Genomic DNA, 11,153 nt, shown 5'->3' with positions numbered 1-11,153 from the left:
TCCCTCCCTCCCTCTCTATCTCTCTGTCTCTTCCCGCCCGCCCCCCGGGGCTGGGCATTATCTTTGATCCAGGTCAGCCTCGTTCAAACTGAGCCTCGCTCCTGGCCGGATCTCTTTTGCATATCCAACGCCGCACGTGACAGGAGGTGGCGTCTTTTCATTGGTCCTGATCGGCTTTGTGACGTGTACGTCAGTGTGCCTGGCTTCTCATTGGCCCGTCAAACGACCCTCCAGTCATGGCCGCCAGATCGCTTAATCCTTCAGCAAGAACGAAGACGGCCCTTTGTGGCTTTCACAGGAACCCAGCAATACTAACAATGACGACAACAACAACGACGACGACAAAAACCAACCAACCAAACAACAACAACAACAACAAATAAAACAAAACAAAGAAACTAGAACAAACAAACAAACAAACAAAAACATTGAGCGAAAGCTACACACTTACTGAACTCACTTCTGCTGTGGTTTTTTGAAAGCTTGGTGCAGCATTTTTCAAATGTGATTTCTTATGAAACTAGAGCACATGTCGGCAAAAGCATTCTACTGCTGCTTTATTGTTCCTGCTGCTACGGTTGCTACTTCTTCGTCTTCTTCTTGTTATTATTCTTTTTCTGCTACTACTAATTCTACTTCAACTACTTTATAACGATGACGATGATCACGACGATGATCATGACGAAGACAACCACAAAAACGACAACATCAACATCTTCAACAACAATGAAACCATGGTCTTGTGTAATATCTACCGTTCTGGGTTTGTTATTGTTTGTTTTTGTTGTTGTTGTTTTTTTGTTGTTGTTTTTTTAACTCATCCTTCATTAATTGCGACACAGTGATCCACACACACACACACACACACACATATCTCGACCATCTGAATCTCCACCCCCCATCCCTGCCCTCATATGCACGCACTTAGTCTCACATACACACGTCTATTACAAGCACACACACACACACACACACACACACACACATGGACACACATATGGACACACACACACACACACACACACACACACACACACACATGGACACAAATATGGACAGAGACACACACACACAAACTCATGGACACACATATGGACAGACAGACAGACAGACAGACAGACAGACAGACACACACACACACACACACACACACACACACACACACACATACAAATGACATCCAAACTTACCTGGAACAACCATTTTGAGTACATAATAAACAAAGCTAGAAAAAGTTTAAATTTTCTATTAAAAAAAATGTTAGTAAACAATACTGGGGACAGGACGTCAAAGCACTTATGTCCTTGTCAACTGCTCCTGTGCGTTTCAAAACCGAGGTGTTTTTGTGCACCACAAAATCTGTAAAAGAAGTTATAAAGTATAGATTGTACAGCATTCAAACTTGCTCTTGGAGTATCATCACACGCATCTTCCCCTTGATGAACACAGAAAATCATCTGCCGCAAAATTTGTTTTAATTAATTAACTCTCTCGATACGAACGGCGAAAGGGACGACGTTAACAGCGTTTCACCCCAGTTACCATCAACAAAATATTGCAAGCGGAAGGCTCTTATACTGAAGAGGTGAATGTTGACAAAGAATACCACAATTCTGACGACGGAAGCTAAAGGTTGGGTCATTCAGACACCCACTGGACATCCGAGGGGTCTGTGTAGAGGAGAAGAGAGGACTGGCCGTACTGAGTGAGTTAAGAAGCACAGTTTGTGATACCTTCTCCACAAAATGAAGTAGATCTAAAATCGGACAAGGATTTTTGCAGAAAGGGCCAGAACGATCCACTCCTTAAAAGACTATCAATACTTTCACCGAAGACATTCTCAGTGCTTCAGAGGTTGATGTAAAAAAAAAGTATTGCTGTTAGACCATCCTTCGCAACCATTCCATCGTGGGAATTGATGAAACCAGTTTTGGATACAGACCACACACATTTGCATAAAAACGATTCGCCTAACTTGTTAAAAAAGCTCTGTATGCAGTCACGTGGAAAGTAATTATATAAAAATGTATACAGATGGTTCTGTACTTGATGATGGAAAAGCAGGATCAGCTTTTATAATACCAGAATTGTGCCACGAGAAAATGTATCACTTGGGCAAACATTATTCCATCATTACTGCTGAACTAGCTGCCATACTTATGGCCTTGAATCACAATTTAGATCTTCCTAAAAATGATAGACAAATTCTCCTCCGTTTAGATTCGAAATCAGTGTTGCATGCTCTTAGATCTCCGAATCAAAAATTCCGTCTTGATATAATAACCGAAATAAAACAAGTTGTGCATCTTTTGTCGGTCAAACGCACTCTTATAACTTTCATTTGGGTGCCTTCGCACTGTGGGATTTCTCCAAATGAACGGGCAGATTAGGCTGCCAGAAAGGCAGCACGCAGTTGTAAAGGCTCAGTCCTTCTCAGTATACCATTAGATCTACAAGAGTGTTATAGTTGTATTGAAAAAGTTTCCCATGATCGGTTTACAAATAGGATAAAAGATTCCGACTGCCAATATTACCGTCACTGTGTAAAGACCATTACAGCGAGCAACCCCAAAGCTTTCTTGTATAATTTATCTGTCTCCCAGTCAAGACCAATCATAAGTCTAATTTGTCGATTTCGTTTGAATACTCTTCGTACAAAATATTGCCAAAACACGCTGTGTTTGTGCAGAAAAGATGTCAATGTCTATCACATACTTGTCGAGTGTCCCAGAACAAAACTGGTCTTTCAAAAACTTACTGACCAGTTTCCACTAAACACATCTTTGTCCTTTGAAGATATTATTAGTTATACGTTACTCTCAGTTCAATCTTTCGTACACACACACACACACACACACACACACACATACATACATACATACATACACGCAATCATGCACGCACGCAACCATAAACCATACACATACACACCCACCCACGAATACACGTCTGCACATATTCCCACACGTACACACACATACACTCACACCATCCCTGTCCACGAGCACACACACACACACACACACACACACACACACACACACACACACACACACACACACACACACACATTTCCACGTCGACGTTTCTTAGGCTGAGAGAGAGAGAGAGACAGACAGACAGAGACAGACAGACAGACAGATGTAGATGCTAAAACGTTGAATAACAATGGGGGTTTCGAAGTCCGGGATGGCGAGGGGAGCGGGGGGTGGGGTGGGGGTGGGGGGTGAGAGACAGAGAGAGTGACAGAGCAGGAGCGAACGAGAGTGGGGCAGAGATGGGAGACAGACAGACAGACAGACAGAAACAGACACAGACACCGCGGGGATAGATGGAGAAACTGATCAAGTTCGTCCGAGCAAAGTGCCCGTTATGACATTATCTGCAATCTCTTCCGTACCTGTGTCCCACATGTCATCAGTGATTGTGCGATGTCGCATGAGAGCTTGGTTGATGACTCTTAACTTCCTCAGTCCACCTCCATCTCTGAATCTGATGCGCTGGTGTTGTCTCAGACAGTGGGGTCGCTTGCACAAAATGACTCTCACTCATAAACATATACTTGTCGACCAAGTGTGTCAAGGCTAAAACACTCGGAAACTGGGCGCCGTTTTGAGCTGCTCGCGGCACGACAAGAATACCGCTTTGCGTGTTGTGTGTCTTGTTCCAGGCAGTTCAACCTCATGAGAGGGCGCAACCTCAGACTCATGGTTTAAGTGTGCGTGCTAGCTATCTGGGCATCAGTTCGTGTCTAGCTCGTCTGGGCATCGGTCGCTTACATCACAGCTAGCGTCACTCGGTTGTCTGCAAATCTGTTTATCAGTCTGTCTTTGTCGTACGAGCACAAAACACATTCGGCATTGTGTGTGTGTTTGTGTGTGTGTGTGTGTGTGTGTGTAGTTGTGTGTGTGAGGGCGAATGTGTGGAATGCGCGTGGGTTCGTTTTGCCAAACCTGCCATTTTCGCTCCTGTTTTAGTTCACGGAGGAAAACATACCTCTCTCCACACGTGAATACATAACGTTCTCCAAAAGCGAAACAAACGCAGAAACAAAAAAAGAACAAGAAGAAAAGTATATATATATATATATATATATATATATATATATATATATATGTGTGTGTGTGTGTGTGTGTGTGTGTGTGTGAAATCCGCCAGTCTTGGCAACCTTTCAATAGCCTCTTCCTCCCCTCCCCCCTCCCCCCCTCCACGTTTGGTCAGCTTCATAACTGACGCCGCCACCAGAAAGTGCAAACTGTGAGGGGTGTGTGTGTGTTGGGTGGGGTGGGAGGGGGGGAGGAGGAGGGCGTGAAGCGGGTACTGAGTATCAATCAATCGTGAACGAACTTCCCCGCAAGTTACGCGCTGCATGTTTGTTCTCATTGTCTCATAAACCTGTTACTGTTACAATCCAGCGAGAATGAGAGCAAAGCAAGGGGTACCTGCGACAGGGCGCTTAATTAAAGGGCTGTCACTACAGATGCTTCCTCCCAGTCACGAACATTGCCTTCGTGACCACTGTCCAGCTCAGCTGAGTGTGTTGCGTAAGGTTCGAGGTAACAAGCAGATCATACTGACTCACAGAGTATTGCTGCCAACATGGCGGGGGTGAAACCGGTCAAACACGTAAAAGCCCACTCGTGCACATACAAGTGAATGTGGGAGTTGCAGCCCACAAATGCAGAATAAGGATAAGAATGATACTGACTCAAGACGGACGCAATAGCCGGGTGGTTAAAGCGTTGCACTGTCAATCTGAGGGTCCGGGGTTCGAATCTCGGTAACGGCACCTGGTGGGTAAAGGGTGGAGATCTCTCCGATCTCCCACGTCAACATATTATGTGCAGACCTGCTTGTGCCTGAAACCCCTTCGTGTGTATACACAAGCAGAAGATAAAGTTCGCACGTTGAAGATCCTGTAATCCATGTCAGCGTTCGGTGGGTTATGGAAACAAGGACATACCCAACATGCACCCCCCCCCCCCCCCCCCCCCCCCCGAAAACGAAGTATGGTTGCCAACATGACGGGGTAAAAACGGTCATGCATGTAAGAGCTCACTCGTTTACATGTGAGTAAATGTAGGAGTTTGCAGCCAACGAAAGAAGAAGGAGAAGACACTTACATGAGCTCATCGATTATGCAACTCTCCATTGTCATAATTATAGTCACTCGATTTTCGTGAAAAAAAAACAAAAACAAAAAAACCACCAATCAAACAAAAAACGAAAAAAACCCAACAACAACAGAAAAAAAACTGACCTTTTTCCGCCTTTAGATGAATACAGTCGTGAGTTAAGGTTCTTTCTTTTCTTTCTTTTTCTTTCTTTCTTTTTTTCTTTTTCTTCTTTTTTTTACCCCACATTCTCACAAAACAATATATATTAACGTTTCAATTCCTCAAGACTAGTGGCAAACGTTTAGTACAGAGGTGGGAGTGAGGGGTGGGGGTGGGGGTAACCAAATGTAAAAGGCAAGAACACACTCACAAGCGGAAAGAACAGGAGGAGGGGGTGGGTGGCGGATGGGGGGGGGGGGGGGGGGGGGGGGCAGAGGGGGGGGATAAGAACAATGTCCCGGACAAAACAAACAAACAGACAAAGAGGCATACAAAAAACAAAAAGAAAAACAACAGGACAGGCGTAAAATGACTAGACAGAGTGTGGAGTGATGGCCTAGAGGTAACGCGTCCGCCTAGGAAGCGAGAGAATCTGAGCGCACTGGTTCGAATCACGGCTCAGTCGCCAGTATTTTCTCCCCCTCCACTAGACCTTGAGTGGTGGTCTGGATGCTAGTCATTCGGGTAAGACGATAAACAGAGGTCCCGTGTGCAGCATGCACTTAGCGCACGTAAAAGAACCCACGGCAACAAAAAGGTTGTCTCTGGAAAAATTCTGTAGAAAAATCCACTTCGATAGAAAAAACAAAACAAATAAAACTGCACACAGGAGAAAAAAAAACAAAGGGTAGCGCTCTCATGTGTAGCGACGCACTCTCCTTGGGGAGACCAGCCCGAATTTCACACAGAGAAATCTGTACTGATAAAAAAAGAGAAAAATACAGATACAAACAAAGAGACTGACAGTCAGACAAGGCTCCTTGTTTCTGAAGGAAAAAAAATACGATTATCGGTTTGCACACGCTAATTTCCATGTGGATTAATAAAGTGTTTTTGAATTGAATTTGAATTTAATTGAAGGAAGAAAAAAAAAACCGCTTATTGGTTTAAAAGAAAGAGTAAACACAGAAAAAAAATGAAAGAACAGAAGAATAACACGAGAATCAATACTGAATACTGAATGCAGATGAATAATACAAAGAATGACCTGAACATATTGATTGATTGATTGATATGGATACTTATATAGCGCCTATCCTCTGTCGGAGTCCAAGCTCTAAGCACTTTACAAACACGGGGACATTTGCACAACAGGCTGCCAACCTGGGTAGAGTCGACTGACGGCTGCCACTGGACGCTCATCATTCGTTTCCTGTGTCATTCAATCATATTTCAGGCACGCACACATACATACACACCTGTAACATTTTTTTGTTGTATGACCGTTTTTTGTTTATTTACCCCGCCATGTACGCAGCCATACTCCGGTTTTGGGGGTGTGCATGCTGGGTATGTTCTTGTTTCCGTAAACCACCGAAAGCTGACATGGATTACAGGATGTTTAACGCATTCTCAAGGCCTGACTAAGCGCGTTGGGTTACGCTGATGGTCAGGCATCTGCTTGGCAGATGTGGAGTAGCGTATATGGACTTGTCCGAACGCAGTGACGCCTCCTTGAGCTGCTGAAACTGAAACTAACGTGCTTATTTGATCTTCTGCGTGCGTATACACACGAAGGGGGTTCAGGCACAAGCAGGTCTGCACATATGTTGACCTGGGAGATCGGAAAAATTTCCACCCTTTACCCACCAGGCGCCGTTACCGAGATTCGAACCCGGGACCCTCAGATTGAAAGTCCAACGCTTTAACCACTCGGCTATTGCGCCCGTCGTTCTGTTCTAAATCGTCTGTGTAACTAAGTTACTGTGTGGACATGTTTTGAAAGTCAGGCTGTAAAACAACTGGGCGACCAGTTAATCGGATGAGGCGAAAAAACCGAGGTCTATGGGGACAATGTTTCTCTTTCGAAAGGGTTTATGCTTTCTTGATAAAGTTCAAGTTTCAGTGAGTGATCTTGTGCCTTTCACATGGTGCTGTGTGTGTGTGTGTGTGTGTGTGTGTGTGTGTGTGTGTGTGTGTGTGTGTGTGTGTGTGTGTGTGTGTGTCTGTCTGTCTCTCTCTCGCTCTGTGTGTGTGTGTGTGTGTGTGTGTGTGTGTGTGTGTGTGTGTGTGTGTGTGTGTGTGTGTGACGAAAACCAATACCATAGACAGTAATGCCCGTATAAACAAAACAAATATGACTTTTTTTCTGCAGACTTTTCAGGGTCTGTATTGACAAGATATGCCTAAGATAAATCGACATTTGGCTATGAATGAACTTTCCAAGCCATGTCCTGTAAGAATTGACATATGATATTCACACGTTCTACAGCGAATAATACAGTTTCAACGCTAATATTACCATTGATATGTTTACAAAGTTACTGTTTATTTTCCGCGTCCAGAAAACGACATCAGCATGGAGACAAAAACTTTACCTCCCGACCCGAAAACGTATCGACAAATAAAGATATGAAGTAACTCTTCAGCATGAATTTCCGTCAAGATTTTTTTTCTTTCGTATTTCAGTATGGATCAGACCTTAAATGGTCAAAATGTAGATCAGCAGTACAGTAAGTGGTAGGCGGTAACTTTTCGGCGAAATCAGACGGCACGCACGCGCGTGTGTGGTTATCTATTTATCTATCTATGCACGCGCGCGCTTGTGTGTGTGTCTTGTGTGTGTGTTGCCACAATTCGATCGTATGATCTCCGGATGGAAAGATGTGCAGTCTTTCTGGGAAAAGACGCTCAGGATAAGACTGTCAGCTTGCTCTTGAAGCGTCCCATAAATAACTGAACATATCCGGTACTTTTGTAACACCCCAACGAAACACATACCATCCGGAGTCTTCTCTCTCTCTCTCTCCCTCTCTCTCTCTCTGTGCGTGCGCTCGAGCGTGTGTGCGTGCAGTGAAAACAAGTCGGTTTCCAAGGCTTCATTCGATAAATGTATTTGACTTTGTATTTCTCTCTCTCTTTTTTTTTTTTTTTTTTTTTTTTTTTTTCACAACAGATTTCTATGTGAAATTCGGGCTGCTCTCCCCAGGGAGAGCGCGTTGCTACACTGAGAGCACTATCCATTTTGGGGGGATATTTTTTCCTGCGAAGTGGATTTTCCTACAGAATTTTTCCAGGGACAACCCTTTTGTTGCCCTGGGTTCTTTTATGTGCGCTAAGTGCATGCTGCACACGGGACCTCGGTCTATCGTCTCATCCGAATGACTAGTGTCCAGACCACTACTGAAGGTCTAGTACAGGGGGAGAAAATACCGGCGACTGAGCCGTGATTCGAACCAGTGCACACAGATTCTCTCGCGTCCTAGGCGGACGCGTTACCTCTAGGCCATCACTTCACTTGTATCTGAAAGTGTCGGAAAGAACTGAAACTGGTCGGTTCATGGCTTCAGAATAGTATTCCTTACTTTCATGACCAAAGCATGATAACGGTTTAAAGGCCAATACTGCAAGTGTCTGTATCTCTCGGGCCTGGTTAACGTCGGGATATCATTATGACAGCAAGCGTAGAATACAGCCTTGTCACGCAGTCCCAAACCAAAATGGACTTCCATAGCGACATAGTCATCGTCATCCTCCTCCTCCTCCTCCTTCATCATCATCTATAATATAAACAAAACAGTCTCAAAGTCTGTGGCCTTTCATGCCCTGCTCTCATGGTGACCTCAGTTTCGATACTCCTCCACTTTTGTGCTTGGGATGAGTCCTCTCAATGTCTTCAGTGTCGGCAGATTCATGCGGGGCTGTTGTTTGAGGGACTTGGTGGCGGTCTCCACTCCGCGACTAAGCCGTTAGAAGGGGGCTTAGTAGGTGGTGTCCTAAGTACGTTGAATCAGAACAGGCACCACTGAACACCACCGAAGTGACTCAGCAGCAGTACAGGGTCTCCTCTGGTGTGTGGCCTCCTGGCGACCTAACATCGACGGTTCCCTGTGGACTGCCGTCGCTGGAACTGTGACGGACGAACCCGGGTGTGGCCGTGTATGGGGGAATCTTAATGAGCGGCGTGTGAGTAATGCCACGCCACTGAAATGGTGCAGACGATGGGGCAGCTACAAAAAAAAAAAAAAAAGGGGGGGGGGGGTTAAAGGTTCCATTGTTTATTAATGCCATCAAGGCAGTGAATTCATATCCACTGTGTCCAGGGCTCGGCGTAGTTTGATTTACCTTCCCCAACCAAAAGTCAGGTACCTGTTCACGCCTAGGTGGAATGAGGAAACTCGCAGTACAGTGCCACTCTCAGGGACACAACACCATGTCGAAAAGGGGGAGGGGGGGGATCGAACCCTGATCACTGGTGAACACTGGATCACACAGTCCACTGAGCGCCGCGACTCATGCAAGGGACGTAATACCCACAACTGAACGAGACTTTGAGACGAACGAGTACTTTCCCTTCCCTGTGCCATTGGTGACCACCCCCCCCCCCCCCCACCCCCCCAAAAAACCAACCAAACAAACAAAAACACAACAAAAAAACAAAAAACAAACACCCCCCCCCCAAAAAAAAAACAACAACAAACAAACAAACAAACAAACAAAAAAAACACAAAAAAACAAAAACAAATAAACAAACAAACAAAAAAACAAACAAAACAAACAAATAAACAGAAAAAAAAACCCAAAACACCCACCACCGATCAGCTTATCGATGTCGAGAGAGGCCCATGTTGTTTCGTTGTGGTGGTGTGTGTTTTTTTGTGATGGTGGTGTTAACAAAATACCGTTTGCACTGTAGTGCCCCGAACTTACAAGTGTGACGTGTTTGTTTTTGTTTTGGTTTTTTTTTAATAATTTTATTATTATGACTGATTTCCTGTGTTGTTAGAGGAAGGTGTCATAATCATGGTTAAAACGCTCAGTTGCGAATAAAAAGTCCGTGAGGGTGTAGGGGTTCGAATCCCGCTCTCGCCCTTTCTCCCAAGTTTGACTAGAAAATCGAACTGAGCCTCTGGTCATTCAGATTCTCCTCCGAAAGAAAAGACCTGAGCACATCACTCTGCTTTTACAACATCTCCACTGGCTCCCTGCCTCACACAGAATAAAGTACAAGATCAGCACTCTATGTTATAGATGTATTCACAAATCTGCCCCTACCTATCTCTGTGGCTGCCGTCACCTCTACACTCTATCTCGCTCTCTACGATCGGCTTCGGATCCACTGACTCTGTTTACGCATACCCAGATTCAAACACTCGACTGTTGGCGGCCGTTCTTTCTCTGTCTCTGAAACCTTGCAATTGGAATGAACTTCCTCTTTCGCTTCGTCAGGTCTCCACACTCAACTCTTTCAAGTCTGGCCTTAAAACCCACCTCTTCCCCAAATAGCCTCCCTTCCCTGCCTCCAGGTCCAGTTTTTTTGGTTTTGTTTGTTTGTTTTTGTCCAGTTTTAGAGTTATGCATGCGTTTGAATGACTGGTGCAAAAGCGCTTTGATTTGTCTCTGCACAAGATTCAACGCTATATAAATGTAATAATTATTAGTATCATTATAATCCGAGGTCCAACCATGTGCAACACGCACTTAGCGCACTGAAAAAGAACCCATGGCAACGAGAGTGTTGTTCCTCTGGCGAAATTCTGAAGAAGAAATCCACTTAGATAGGTACACAAATACATATTCAGGCATCTGCCCAGCTGATGTGGTGTAGCACATATGGATTTGTCCGAACGCAGTGACGCTTTCTTGAGATACTGAAATTGAAATTCCTGTCTCAAACTTGACAAACCAAGTGCAGGATGGAGTTGGAGTGGGATGCGGTGGGGAGGGGAGGGTAGGGCAATGGTTGGGGAGGGATTGGGGTAGGGAGGTGTGTATGTGTGTGTGTGTGTGTGTGTGTGTGGGGGGGGGGGGGGGGTGTTAGGGGTATGACAATAATCTTCTTCTGCGTTCGTGGGCTGCAACTCCCACGTTCACTCG

This window comes from Babylonia areolata, chromosome 5, assembly GCF_041734735.1.
Source record: "Babylonia areolata isolate BAREFJ2019XMU chromosome 5, ASM4173473v1, whole genome shotgun sequence".
Taxonomy (NCBI): Eukaryota; Metazoa; Mollusca; class Gastropoda; order Neogastropoda; family Buccinidae; genus Babylonia; species Babylonia areolata.
This window is presented reverse-complemented; position numbering follows the sequence as displayed.